The sequence below is a fragment of the Poecilia latipinna genome, unplaced genomic scaffold (assembly GCF_001443285.1).
Source record: "Poecilia latipinna isolate Pla-1442-1.1 unplaced genomic scaffold, P_latipinna-1.0 Scaffold389, whole genome shotgun sequence".
NCBI lineage: Eukaryota > Metazoa > Chordata > Actinopteri > Cyprinodontiformes > Poeciliidae > Poecilia > Poecilia latipinna.
The window spans coordinates 314,082-321,617 of NW_015113005.1; the positions used below are offsets into that span (position 1 = coordinate 314,082).

General features: G+C 41.2%; 1 protein-coding gene across 1 annotated transcript in view; it reads left to right on the plus strand.

The window, feature by feature from the left end:
- Positions 1 to 5,102: 5,102 nt before the first annotated feature.
- Positions 5,103 to 7,536, plus strand: part of flrt3 (fibronectin leucine rich transmembrane 3) — a 14,152-nt gene continuing 11,718 nt past the window's right edge. Inside the window, exon 1 of the mRNA XM_015037033.1 lies at positions 5,103 to 5,430. The gene's annotated coding sequence lies outside the window, so the exon portion shown is untranslated. The remainder of the gene's footprint in view (positions 5,431 to 7,536) is intronic.

Sequence of the window (7,536 nt, forward strand, 5' to 3'; positions counted from 1 at the left end):
AACCATGCGTAACAATCACTGTGTCACATTTGCATCTTTAAGAGCAACAACTGCCTAAAAACGTTTTGAAAAGTCTCTTGTTCAAAATTCTAAACATCGACCGATGCAAGCCTCGTGTCTGTCAAAGATAAGTGAGGACTTTGATATATGTGATGTCAGTTGTGCCTGTTGGGGCAATACGTTTGCCTAAGACTCACACTTCCTGTAGTGATCCAGCAAACAAGACACTGCAATCCATGAGGTACTGTATAATATATTTTATCTTATCAAGAGCGCCTTTGTTCCCCTCGATAACATTAGCACCAACTTCCTCTCCTTACAACTCTAAACTTCAATTGACCTTTTTAGTAGATACACATACATGTGTTCTCCGTGGACTAAGGCACCATACTGAAGGAATACTGCATGTTGTCTTAAAGTGTGTGTCAGCATTTACGCAGACATGTTCAGTCCAGTGAAAAGATAAATGCGAGAGTTTAACTACAGCTGGTAAAAAGATGCTAAGTTGGCTAAATACATTTTAGTGCAGAAGTAGTAAACCAGTTACAAAGCAGGACAAAGGCGGGCTTCAATTAGCTATATTGGTGATGTAAGCTCAACTGAGAAAACATTATATGGTAATTCTAGCTTTTATCTCCTTTATTGTGCTGATTAGTGTCGTGGGGGAAGCGTGCTCTATCTAATCTGATCAGAGAGCATTGTGTTTTGGGTCATTAACCGACAGGAGGTCCCGGAGGTTGACAAGTCCAATAGCCACCATCCCCTTTCTGAGCTAGTCTGATGCTCTCTCAGCCTCATGTTTCCCCATCTAAGCAGACGACACACCAGCCGCCACAAAAGCAGCCGACAAAAGACAAGAAGAGAAACAGCTGATTTAAGGTTTTCTGCTTGTCTACGAACCCACGTCCCGAATGAGTGCTGACTAAGGCCTCTAAGCAGCAGGATGCCCCATGTAGTCTCTGTTTTTGTTGGTTCTTTAAAGATGAAGAAGGGTCATCCTATCCTTCACATCTGGGATTTCCATTAGAAAAGACTAGAGCCTTAACCCAGCCAACACTGCATTTATATGCATGAAGACTCAAATTCTATCAGTCAAAGCACACTTTACCAACTATTTTGGCATCAAAAATTACATTTGAAACAGGCTCACATCCATAAAATCCGACATCCGTGTTCTTTTTGCACTTTCACCGACTTGTGCTTTTGCTCTCTCCATTCATGTCACATTGATTACATCCTTTCCAAATCAAAAATGTGAATGTGGCAACAAAACTAACAGCACAAATCAAAGTTAAACCATTTTGATTCTGACAAGCTGCCTTTCTGGATGGAAAAAAAAAAAAAAAAATCAGAAATGAAAGGCCCAAAGCAAAGATCACCGACGACCGCCTGCTGAGGGTGAATATGCAAATAGAGCAGAAGGTAAATGAAACACAAAGCGGGGGTTTTGGCAGCTAGCTTTAACATGTTCCTGTTAATTTGGCATTGGTTAAGAACATGTTAATGTCAATAATGAATTCGAGCCAGAGGATTGCTGCACAGGAGGCGCAATCGGTCCATTTTCCCTCATGAGCCTCAAAGCGGTTTTGGGATTTATTGTCTTTTTATAACAGGAACAGCCATAACACCGAGCTTACATAGGACAAATCCAACTGTGTCCATGTGTCCCGCAGAAAAGTCCAGGAAAGTAGGACACAGCCAGTCAACTGCAAACCCCCACGTATCGACTGTAGCACATGCAAAAACAAAGTTAATCAATTATCTGTTTTGATGCATTTGATGACGCAAAACAAATAGGTTCAGAGTATTATAATAAAGACAAAGCAGAAACTAGACTATAAAAGGTAGAAAAATCAAGCTTCACAGCAAAGTAGGAAGCAATCTTAATTGTCTAAACACTAAAAGTAGCCAGACAGACTGGAGCATGTCCTTGGGAAAGGAGAGCACCTTTCCCCCTTCAACAAAAGACCAACAGGGGCAACAGATTTCCCCCAGTCTTGAGATAACAGAAACCCAACACCTTCGTCCTCCAGTGGGGCTCTTTGTACGTCTAAGAGGGGGGTCAATCACCAGTCGCTGACAGATGTGTCTGCAGTCGATTTAGGAGAGGAAGACATGTTGAGGTTAGACACAGATTTCTCTACTCCGTCCCCATGGAAGGAGGACACGGATCAGGCCAGGATGTCCGAGGTTGACCTTTTATCGCCCTCAAGTCTCTGACAGACAACACCTGGGCTATTATAGATAGGTTAAGAAATTGCTTCTCCTCTTTTTTTTTAAACATGTGCTTTAGTTAACAAATTAATAGCATGCAGCCAGGAAGGAATCTGGAATCCCATTGTGTCGCAAACAAAAGTGAGAGTCACTCCAGCTGGAAAGCAAACAAATCAGAGAACCTCCAGTGGAGGTCTAAGTAGTTTCGGCAGATGCTCCGGGCTTAAGTGTCTGTTCAATTAGGTACTCCAGTTAAGACGGCAATCATGGTCTAAACCCTGTGCTGCTGAGGCTGAAGTTGGATCACATTCTGTCCCTGGCAAAATGCGAACACGGGATGATGAAGACAGCCATTGAGCTTTTCTCTTGTTTGTTTAACACCCCATGAACATAACTCAGCATATATTATTGCCAAGATACCCTGCGAGCGGGTCTTCATTTTCAAAACGCCAGCTTTTTCCTTTCATTACTGAGCCTCCAATTTAGCTTCAGAAAGAGATTTTTCTTTGTGATTTTTTTTTCCTCCCGTTTTAAAGATGTCATTAATTATTACAGAGCAGCATCCCTGTCGTGACAAACAGAAAGATATTTCTGCATCCCCACAGCAAGAGAATACAAAAGCTCTCTAATAAATCTGAGCGTTCACTGAAAATTAATGCAGACCCTCGAAGCACTTAAAGCCGGATTGTAAAGGTTTGAGATAATTATCGAAGGCAACGGTGGATGACAAACAAGGAAGGAGTCTAAAATTTCTCACTTGAAATTTTACAGCTCTCAGAGAGCTGATCTCTACAGGCATCAACAAAATGATGCCATTCAACAAGAAATAAACACATGGCATGGCAACGCAATGTGTGGGACTGTGGGGTCCAACTTGTCATGCAGCCAGATGGGTGAAAACCCAGGAGATGACGCAGGCCAAGAGGGTGTTGGCCAGGTCAGACACTCTTCTGTAAAACCCCTGACCGCCTCATCTCTGCTTTGGACCCAAAGGGAAGCAGAACCTGTTGTTTGGCTTCATCTAAATAGAAAAAGAAAAAAAAAATCAAATAAAGGTGAAGAGGCACTTCAGGTATGTTAAAGCAGCTTACGCCCATGCTGTATTAATGCACTTATTTGTAATTATCTAAATGCAGGCTCATAAATAGAGGCCTGTATAAGCAGCTGTACAAACCAACTTTCAACATTTTGTCACGTTACAATTTGGTCTTGGGGACTTTTGTCAAACTCAAGAAAATAATTGTAGCAAAGAGAGGGAACAATGTGTTCAAACATGTTTTACAAATCAAAATCTGAAAAGTGTGGTGTGCTTTTGTGTCCAGGCCCTCTAAGTCAAGTCTTTGTTCAACCACCGTTCTCTAAAATTACAGCTGCAAGTAGTTTTAAGCATCTCTGCTATTCTTGTGTTGTCACTTTTTTCAAGTATGGCTCAAACTCAAGGAGATTAGATGTACAACATCAACTGGATTTAGGTCTCGCCTTTGACTAGGTCATTTTAACACACAAGATGTAATCTAAACCATTGCATTATAGTTCTTACTATGCATTTATGATTGTTGTCCTGCTGACACATCTATCCCAGTCTCAAAACTTCTGCACACCGACGGGGTTTCTCTGGGATTGTATTTATCTCCATCCATCTTCCTGTCAACTTTCACCTGTCCTTAATTAAAACAAGCAGTCCCACAGCATGATGTAGCCACTCACATGTTTCACTGTGGGATGAGGCGCCTGAGAGTGTTATTTTTTTACAGTGTTCTGAATCTAGGTGAAAAGTTCACCGAGATTCAGGTGAACTTGAATCTAGGTGAGTACTTGAGTCTTATCTAACTCAAGTACTTTCTTTAACCTATTTTCTATTCTCCCTATGAGACGACCCTTGCAACTGTTTTCTGGTAACCATTTCTCCCACCTGAGCTGTGAGTCGCTGCAGCTTTCCAGTAGCGTTAGTATGGGCCTTTTGGCTGGTTTCTGACTAATGTTCTTCATTATGCCATTTGTTCACTAGTGTTCTCTATTAAGACTCAAAGCTTCACAGAACATCTGGTTTTATACAGAGATTAAATTGCACACCAATTAGGTGACTTTTGAAAGCAAATGGTTGCACTGACTTTTTAGGAAAATCAAGGTAAAATGGAGCAGAAAAATAAATGCCACATTTATTTTTTTTTTGTTTTGTTTTTTTTTGTGGGGGAGGGGGGGGGAGTTCCAATTCACAATTACTCTACTTTGTGTTTGCTTAGTATGTAAAATCTCAATGATAGGCACTAAACCCCCTCCTTCAGATCCTGCAAAGATAAGTTAAGATAATGGATGGGTGAATGGATAAAGGTTTGTTATAATTTGACAGAATGTGCACATAATTTCTTACAAACTATTCTGGTCCAACATCAGACAATAGCTTTTTGCTGTCAATGTACAAAAAAAAATAAAAATAATCAGATTTTATTTAGCCCTTCAGGTATTTTCATTTTTAAAACACTAACTCATTTAATTGTCTATTTGTACAAAGACTGAAAAAAGCACATCTGAGATAAAACACCCCTTGCAGAGTTTCTGACAACTGATGACATCCTTTATGGAAACCTGAAATTGATTTTGTTCTCTAGATCAAGTGACACAGCTAATAATAGCTTTTCTAATATTTATCAACATTGTCACACATGTTATATGCTTGTATTTTTGGGGTCCTCTTCTGACTTTTGTGGCACATGGTGAGTGAATCTCTGCTTTTTCCTCTTTCCTCCACTCCCCCTAGTGCGCCTAATCGGAACTGCATCTTCAAGCACCAAAACAGAGACCATGACGGAGAGAGAGAGAGAGAGAGAGAGAGAGAGAGACCAAAAGAAGGAAGGACCTCCCCCAGATGACATCAGAGCTCTATTGAAGCAGAGCTAGAGGCGCACACAACTCCACATTTGTACTGAGGTCCACACTTGCGTCCATGTCCTCTCACAGCCAGTTGATTGTGTATTTGTGTGAGAGGGGCTGCCACTGAAAACAGAGCAGTGCTGCTACAGATAAACTCCAACTAGCTCTTAATCTGTGTGAGTTAGGAGGGTTTATTCTTCGTTTTCTTCACTTGGATCTGCGTTTCAATTTTCATTAACCTGGATTGGATTATTTTTTTTTTCCTATTTATTTTTATTGTCCCTCTTCTGAGCCGCATTTAAAGAGGATACCTGTTACTTTTCATTTTGCTGGTTGTTTTGAGAGGTAAGTAATCTTTCTGCTGGTACAGCAGTCCTGTTGGAAGTGTTTCCCTTTTCTCTCTTTTTGCCTTTTGGATTTTCCCTTCGACTAACTGAAAGTAATGCAGAATCCTCAGGAGTTGCGTGAATCTGAACTGCTCCCATTTTCCAGGCGAATAATACCGGGTCCTGTCTATACTGACAGGCGCGAATCTTTTTTATATCCATAATAATAAAAAAAAAATGTGAGCGAACCTTTCCCCAAACACAAAAAGCGTTTCTTCAGCTGCACAGATTTTGCAGCACAGAGAATATGTTTTTATGTCACCAATTCAAGCCTTTTCCCCCCGGTGCCTGCCACTTGCTGCTGCGATCTCTACAAAATCCCTTTAATTTTGCATTTCTAACAAAGACAAAAAAAAAGAAAAAGAAAAGAAAAAAAAGACACCAACTCAGTATTGTTTTCCCCTCAATCACATTTTAGACTCGGCACCACTAGTGCACAACGCAAATCTTTGCGCTCCTTGCAAATACTCCAGATTTTACGCACTGCACAGAGAGGCGCATGTATGCATGGGAATGGTCTGGGATGAATATGCAAACTTGGAGGGGATTAGCGGGGTTGACTGTCTGGAGCAGACAGTCAACCCCTCGGTGTCGCAGCCTGAGAAGACACCCCGGTGCGCTCCTGAAATTGCAGCGCAGATCCCGCGGAGTTGGACATGAAGGGGCAGCTGGGGAGACTGTATGCCGCCTAAACGCTCGTTCTCCGTCGCTGTCTGGAGTATGTCCATCGATTGTTAGCCCAGATCCAACGAAAAAAAAAAACAAACAAACAAAAAAACTGTCATCATAACCTAGTTATATGTTTTAGAAAGGCGTGCAATGCAACGCGCAAATTTATGCAAGTTTTACGCGCATCAGGACGCATATAGGTAAGCACAATCATTCGCAAAATTGCACGCTTGCAATACAACAACCTCGTTAGCACAGAAACATATCCCTAAAACTAAAACCAACTCGGCGCTATTCTCCCTTCATCCAAACTGATATTCATCCTATTAGTCCAATACAATATAGCGGCATGCCTATTGGCAACACCGAGGCAGGGACAGTTGTTAATCCAATTTAACAGAGCCTTTTATCTTCATGAGACGATAAGGTCATCCAGGCTCTAAATAATGGCCCCAAGGCTGTGCACAAGCTGTGCACCATTTCTGCACACAGCAAACTTCTTGCTTGTCCTCTCATGGAAAGCAATTGCGGTTTCCCTTGTTTTCATTATGGAAAAAGATAGCTGGTTAAACATGGCAGTCATGAGGACAGGCCCAGTTCCTCTCTGATAGCTTGCCTGAGGCTAAAGTCCCCAGTCAGTTGTTTTTCAGAGGGAACTCATATGGAAGATTAACAGCTAACCAGGTCACAAAGGATGGAATAATCTAGTTGAAGAAAAAAAAAAAAAAAAACGCATAAAATATACACTTATGCCCAGTTTCATGTGGAGAAATGTATATTTTGGTCGCAGAACTGCAGGCCCCAATCTAAAATAACCTAATGCAGTTCTTTCATATTTTACAGAGCCACTAAGGTGTATCTTTTACCAGGTTTTCCAAGATTTAAGAAACAAATTTCACACATTTTGTCAAGAAGAAATCCAAAGTTGGGAGAAAACCATAAATACTGTGAGAGTGCCTCGGATAGAACAGCGGGGAGGTTAACAAATCCCTTTATTTTGGGAAAGGTGTCCGGCCTGAGCCGAGATAGGTTTGTGCAGCTTAGCAGAAGCATTCATGTCTTGGGTTTTGCTGTCAAAGACACACACACACACACACACACATACATACATTTCATCTCGCAGTGCCTACCACCCCCATGTGGGGAAAAACAATTGCAGCTGCTGCAGATCTCTCCTTTCAGCCAGCTACAAAAGAGAGACCCCCGTCTGTCTCGGGCCTATATGTTATTAATGGGCCAGCAAAAGTATCATCTGTTCAGCCTATTTAGAGATAACACCAGGAGGCCACATACCAAATCTGTGAAACATTCAGAGATTTTTCTTTTCACCCAGTTTTTGCTTTTTTTTTTTTTTTTTTTTTTTTAATATATTCCCTGATTTTATTTTTATATTCGT